Source organism: Triticum aestivum, chromosome 3A (assembly GCF_018294505.1).
Source record: "Triticum aestivum cultivar Chinese Spring chromosome 3A, IWGSC CS RefSeq v2.1, whole genome shotgun sequence".
Classification (NCBI taxonomy): domain Eukaryota; kingdom Viridiplantae; phylum Streptophyta; class Magnoliopsida; order Poales; family Poaceae; genus Triticum; species Triticum aestivum.
This window is the reverse complement of record NC_057800.1, coordinates 105,955,727-105,961,046: the sequence shown is the minus strand read 5'-3', so window position 1 is coordinate 105,961,046 and position 5,320 is coordinate 105,955,727.

The window sequence follows — 5,320 nt, the reverse complement described above, 5'->3', positions numbered from 1 at the left end:
AATCATTAGCCTAGTATAAACTAGATTGTGAGTCTCATGTAGTAATAGTTGGTTAATAGACTTCAAAGCATCAGGAACACTTCACCAGAGTAATTAAATGGTAACGCCTTTCATTATGTCAATAATAGTTATACAAGTTCCCAACATCAGGCATATTTGTTTGGGCATCTCATTAACTGAGGACAAATAAAGCAATTGAAAAGAGCAAATTAACTATGCCTGAAACAACCAAGCAATTGAACTATTGAGTTGGATACAGTGACTTACCTTAACTGGTTGAACAGGCACAGCGCTGCTCCTCCTTCTCTTGCAAGGCTCCTTCCTAACATCTTGTACATGGAAATCCTCAATCTTATCTTCATTGCACCCCCTCTGCAAGGTGACACAGACTAGTTACTCGTCTCCTTGGAAGATAAATATGCATACTTTCCAGTCTGTGAACAACACAAAAGGATGAGATTATAACAAAACAACACCACATAATGAAACATGCACTAGTACGCGTCAGTGCTATACAAAGCGTTTTTAACCCTTTCCGCGACGGCATTTGGAACAGTCGCCAAGTGAGTGTGGGCGCTAAGGGGGTCCTTCCCACGCAACCTAGAAATCGTCGGGGTTAGGCCCTCCTGGGACACCAAATGAGCTCGTGTGCGATCGGGTGAGGCATCGAAACCCAATCATTTCCGTATGTATGTACATCCCACACGGTAAATCCCAGAAAAACGTTTCCGTACGTATGTACATCCCACACAGTGAATCCCAGAAAAACATTTCCGTAGGTATGTACATCCCACACGGTGAATCCCAGAAAAACTTTTCCGTAGGTATGTATATCACACACAGTCAATCCAAGGAATACATTTCCGTTCTTATGTACATCCCACACAGTCAATCCAGGGAAAACATTTTCGTTCGTATGTATATCACACATAGTCAATCCAAGGAATATGTTTCTGTTCTTATGTACATCCCACACAGTCAATCTAGGGAAAAGGTTTCCATTCGTATGTACATCCCACACAGTTTTATGTGTAGGCTCATGTGTGAAAGGTGTAACTATCCCATACGCTCGGCCTTTGTTAACTGTTTGCTTTCATCAACTACATCACACACGATTTGATGAAGAAAATTATGTGGCATTGGGCTATCCATCACAAGCGCTTTTACTGCTAGAACCATTTGCAAAGTTCCATGACATATTTAGCAGGTTTATTAGTTTAAAATTAATAATTCTAGTATTATGCAAATTCACATTTCATATTGAACAGTTGTTTGCCAATTTCATATCAGGCACATAAATATATTATAACATCACAGTACGATAGCTACATGAAAACAACACAGTACAACACATAGCTAGTTCAACTTCATAAGAACAATATTAGAACGATATATTCAATTCCCTAATCGAGATCATCCATGCTCTTCTTATCCACCTCGGCTTTCAATTCAGTAAGAACCTGTTTTGCACTGGCCAACTGGGAAAGTGCCTCCTCCTTCGCTAACACCATCTTAGCAAAGTCTAATTTAAAAAATCTAAGCTCATTCTCCACCTCCTCTTTTTATCCCGCATATTCAAACATTCTTTAGCGTTGAGAACACTTTCTCTAAGCCTACGTTTGTTCTCTTCCTCATACATGCTCCAGAGCTTCGCTAGGCACATCTTCGAAGACTGTGGCCACTCTTGATCAACCCACTCCAAGTAAGAACACTTCCATTCATCCTATAATATTTAAAACTAGATCAGTAACAATTGTAGGGGAAATGGGTTTTTAGCAACATAGAAAATCACCAATGCTTATTTTGAAAAACTGAAGAAACATGTTAATTATGACATATCTTCTCAAAAAGATCAATGTGCAAATGAATTAATTGCTACTGAGACAACAACCAAATTCTGGAACATCAGAAGCTATAATTAACTACAACAACACTACAAGTCCTTACTCATGTACAATAAATAAAAAATTGAACATTTTATGAGGAAGGTAAATATAACTGCAACAGCATAGCAACAGTGTTTGGATGACAGCAAATTGATACTAACATGTGTGTACATGCACAAATTTAGTAACATAGAACTAATAGCACTAAGGCCGTCCACTATGTATGCCAAAACTAGGGTAAAGACAACTGTTGCTACATCTCGCACCGGTGCCCTGCACTGGCCAGCCGATGCAGCGGGAAAAAAATCAGGGACCCGGACTCTGGAGCACGTAGTTGCTCCGACGCCCAGTTCCTTCGTGCCATAAAGGTTGTAGTACTCGTAGTAGTGGCTGCGCCAGAGCTTGCGTTGGTACTCCACCGCCAATTCCTCGACGGACAGACTCTTGTCTACCTCGACCTCGGCCACGCGCACTCCTCCTCCTGGCGCTCCTCGATCTCCGTCGCCTCCTGCATCTCCAGCTCCCGCTCGACGACCTCATGAGGAAGCAGGTGCTCCATGGCCACCACCACCTTTTCGGACGTGGGTTGCATGCTGGACTCTGAGGTGGCCTGGAATATCTTGGTGTTTGCATCCTCGATCTTGGCATGGATGGCCTCGACCTGGGCCAGGGCGACATCGGCGGCATGGACGGCAGCTCAAGCGCTCTTGGCGTTTGCAGCCGCCGTCGCAGCAGCAGCTGCTGCCACCATCGCAGTAGCAACTGCAGCTGTCTCGGCTGCTGCAGGTACCCTGTCGGCTACTAGAGACGCCCTCTCAGTGCAAGCGGATGCATTCAATGCGGATGCGGCGGCACTCTCGGCGTAGGAGGTCGCGCTCTCGGCGCAGGCAGCACCGCTCGGGGGGGGGGGCGTGGCCATCGTACGGGCCTTCACGAAGCATTTCCACAGCGTCATCATTGCAAGAAGGGGGTGCGGGAATGGGGATTGGGATTCGTGGATTCGGGGGTTGCCGACACTGGAGCAGACGAGCCGGCGAAGCTTAAGGAGGGAGATTAAATAGACCTAGATATTTTCATCGCAAACGGTTCCTAGCAAACAACTATGTGTGATGTTGTAGATATTTTTATTAGCTGTGACAGACGAAGTTGGAGTAAAGTGATAACGGATGGTGTTTTAACAGTACAAGAAATTTTGTAGTACTAATACAACTGTCATGTCAAATTTTGGAAAATTTCAGGGGTCATTTGACCTTTTAAGACATTTAAGTGATTTTCTAGCCATTTTAATAACCGTGATTGAAATTTGAACTACATGTACATGCAACAGCTAACCATAATGGTTTGAAAACTCATATTTTGTGTACTCGTGTGCGATTTAATTCCATGTGCAGTAAATTGGAAGGAATTTTCAAACATATTGGTCTAACGGCTATGACACAATTAAGCATGGAGTGACATGGCATTTTAATTCCAATTTTTTTTAAAATATCAGAAACACATGAAACCGTGGTTGATGTAATGTCATGCCACCAAGATGATGTGGTAAAAAAATTGACATGTTTGACGAAAGTTTGGACACACACCCCTCACAAACCAGAGCAACTCACTAGAAGGCTCGAGGTTCTGAGAGGGAACAATGCATGTTTGATGACGAATGGGAGATAGCTTCCTCTTACGGCCTTCAATTTTTTTCTACGTTTAACGTGCACAACTAAAACTATAATGTGAAATTTTGGAAAATTTAGGGGTCATTTGACCTTTTAAAGACATTTAAGTGATTTTATAGCCATTTAATGACCGTAATTCAAATTATAACTACATCTACATGCAACGGTTAACCATAACGGTTTGAAAAATCATATTTGTGTACTTGTGTGCGAGTTAATTCCATGTGCAGTAAATTAGAAGGAATTTTCAAACATATTTGTCTCACAACATGGACACATGTATATGTAGGCATGGAGCGACATGACATTTTAATTCCAAAAAAATCAGAAACACATTAAACCTTGCTTGATGTAATGTCATGCCACCAAGAAGATGTGGTAAAAAATTGGCATGTTTGACGAAAGTTTGGACACACACCCCTCACAAACCGGAGCAACTCACTAGAAGGCTTGTGGTTCCGAGAGGGAACAATGCATGTTTGATGACGAATGGGAGATAGCTTCCTCTTACGGCCTTCAAATTTTTTCTACGTTTAACGTACACTACTACAACTGTAATGTGGAATTTTGGAAAAATTCTAGGGGTCATTTGACCTTTTAAAGACATTTAAGTGATTTTCTAGCCATTTAATGACCATAATTCAAATTTGAACTACATCTTTGTGCAACGGCTAACCGTAATAGTTTAAATCATATTTGTGTACTTGTGTGCGAGTTAATTCCATCTGCAGTAAATTAGAAGGAATTTTCAAACATATTTGTCTCATGACATGGACACATGCATATGTATGCATGGAGTGACATGGCATTTTAATTCCAAAAAATTAAAAAAATATCACAAACACATGAAACCTTGGTTGATGTAATGTCATGCCACCAGGATGATGTGGTAAAAAAATGGGCATGTTTGACGAAATTTTGGACACACACCCCACACAAACCAGAGCAACTCACTAGAAGGCTCGTGGTTCCGAGAGGGAACAATGCATCTCTGATGACGAACGGGAGATAGCTTTCTCTTACGGCCTTCAATTTTTTTCTACGTCTAACATGCACTACTACAACTGTAATGTGAAATTTTGGAAAATTCTAGGGGTCATTTGACCTTTTAAAGACAATTAAGTGATTTTCTAGCCATTTAATGATGGCAATTCAAATTTGAACTACATCTACATGCAACGCCTGACTATAACGGTTTAAAAAATTATATTTGTGTACTTGTGTGCGAGTTAATTCCATGTGCAGTAAATTAGAAGGAATTTTCAAACATATTGGTCTCACGACATGGACACATGTATATGTATGCATGTAGTGACATGGCATTTTAATTCCAAAAAATTAAAAAATATCATAAACACATGAAACCTTGCTTGATCTAATGTCATGCCACTGAGATGACGTGGTAAAAAATTTGGCATGTTCGACGAAAGTTTGGACACACACCCCTCACAAACCGGAGAAACTCACTAGAAGGCTCGTGGTTCTGAGAGGGAACAATGCATGTTTGATGACGAACGGGAGATAGCTTCCTCTTACGGCCTTTAATTTTTTTCAACGTCTAACGTGCACTACTACAACTGTAATGTGAAATTTTGGAAAATTCTAGGGGTCATTTGACCTTTTAAAGACATTTAAGTGATTTTCTAGCCATTTAATGACCGTAATTCAAATTTAAACTACATCTACATGCAATGCCTAACCATAACGGTTTGAAAGATCATATTTGCATACTTGTGTGCGAGTAAATTCCATGTGCAATAAATTAGA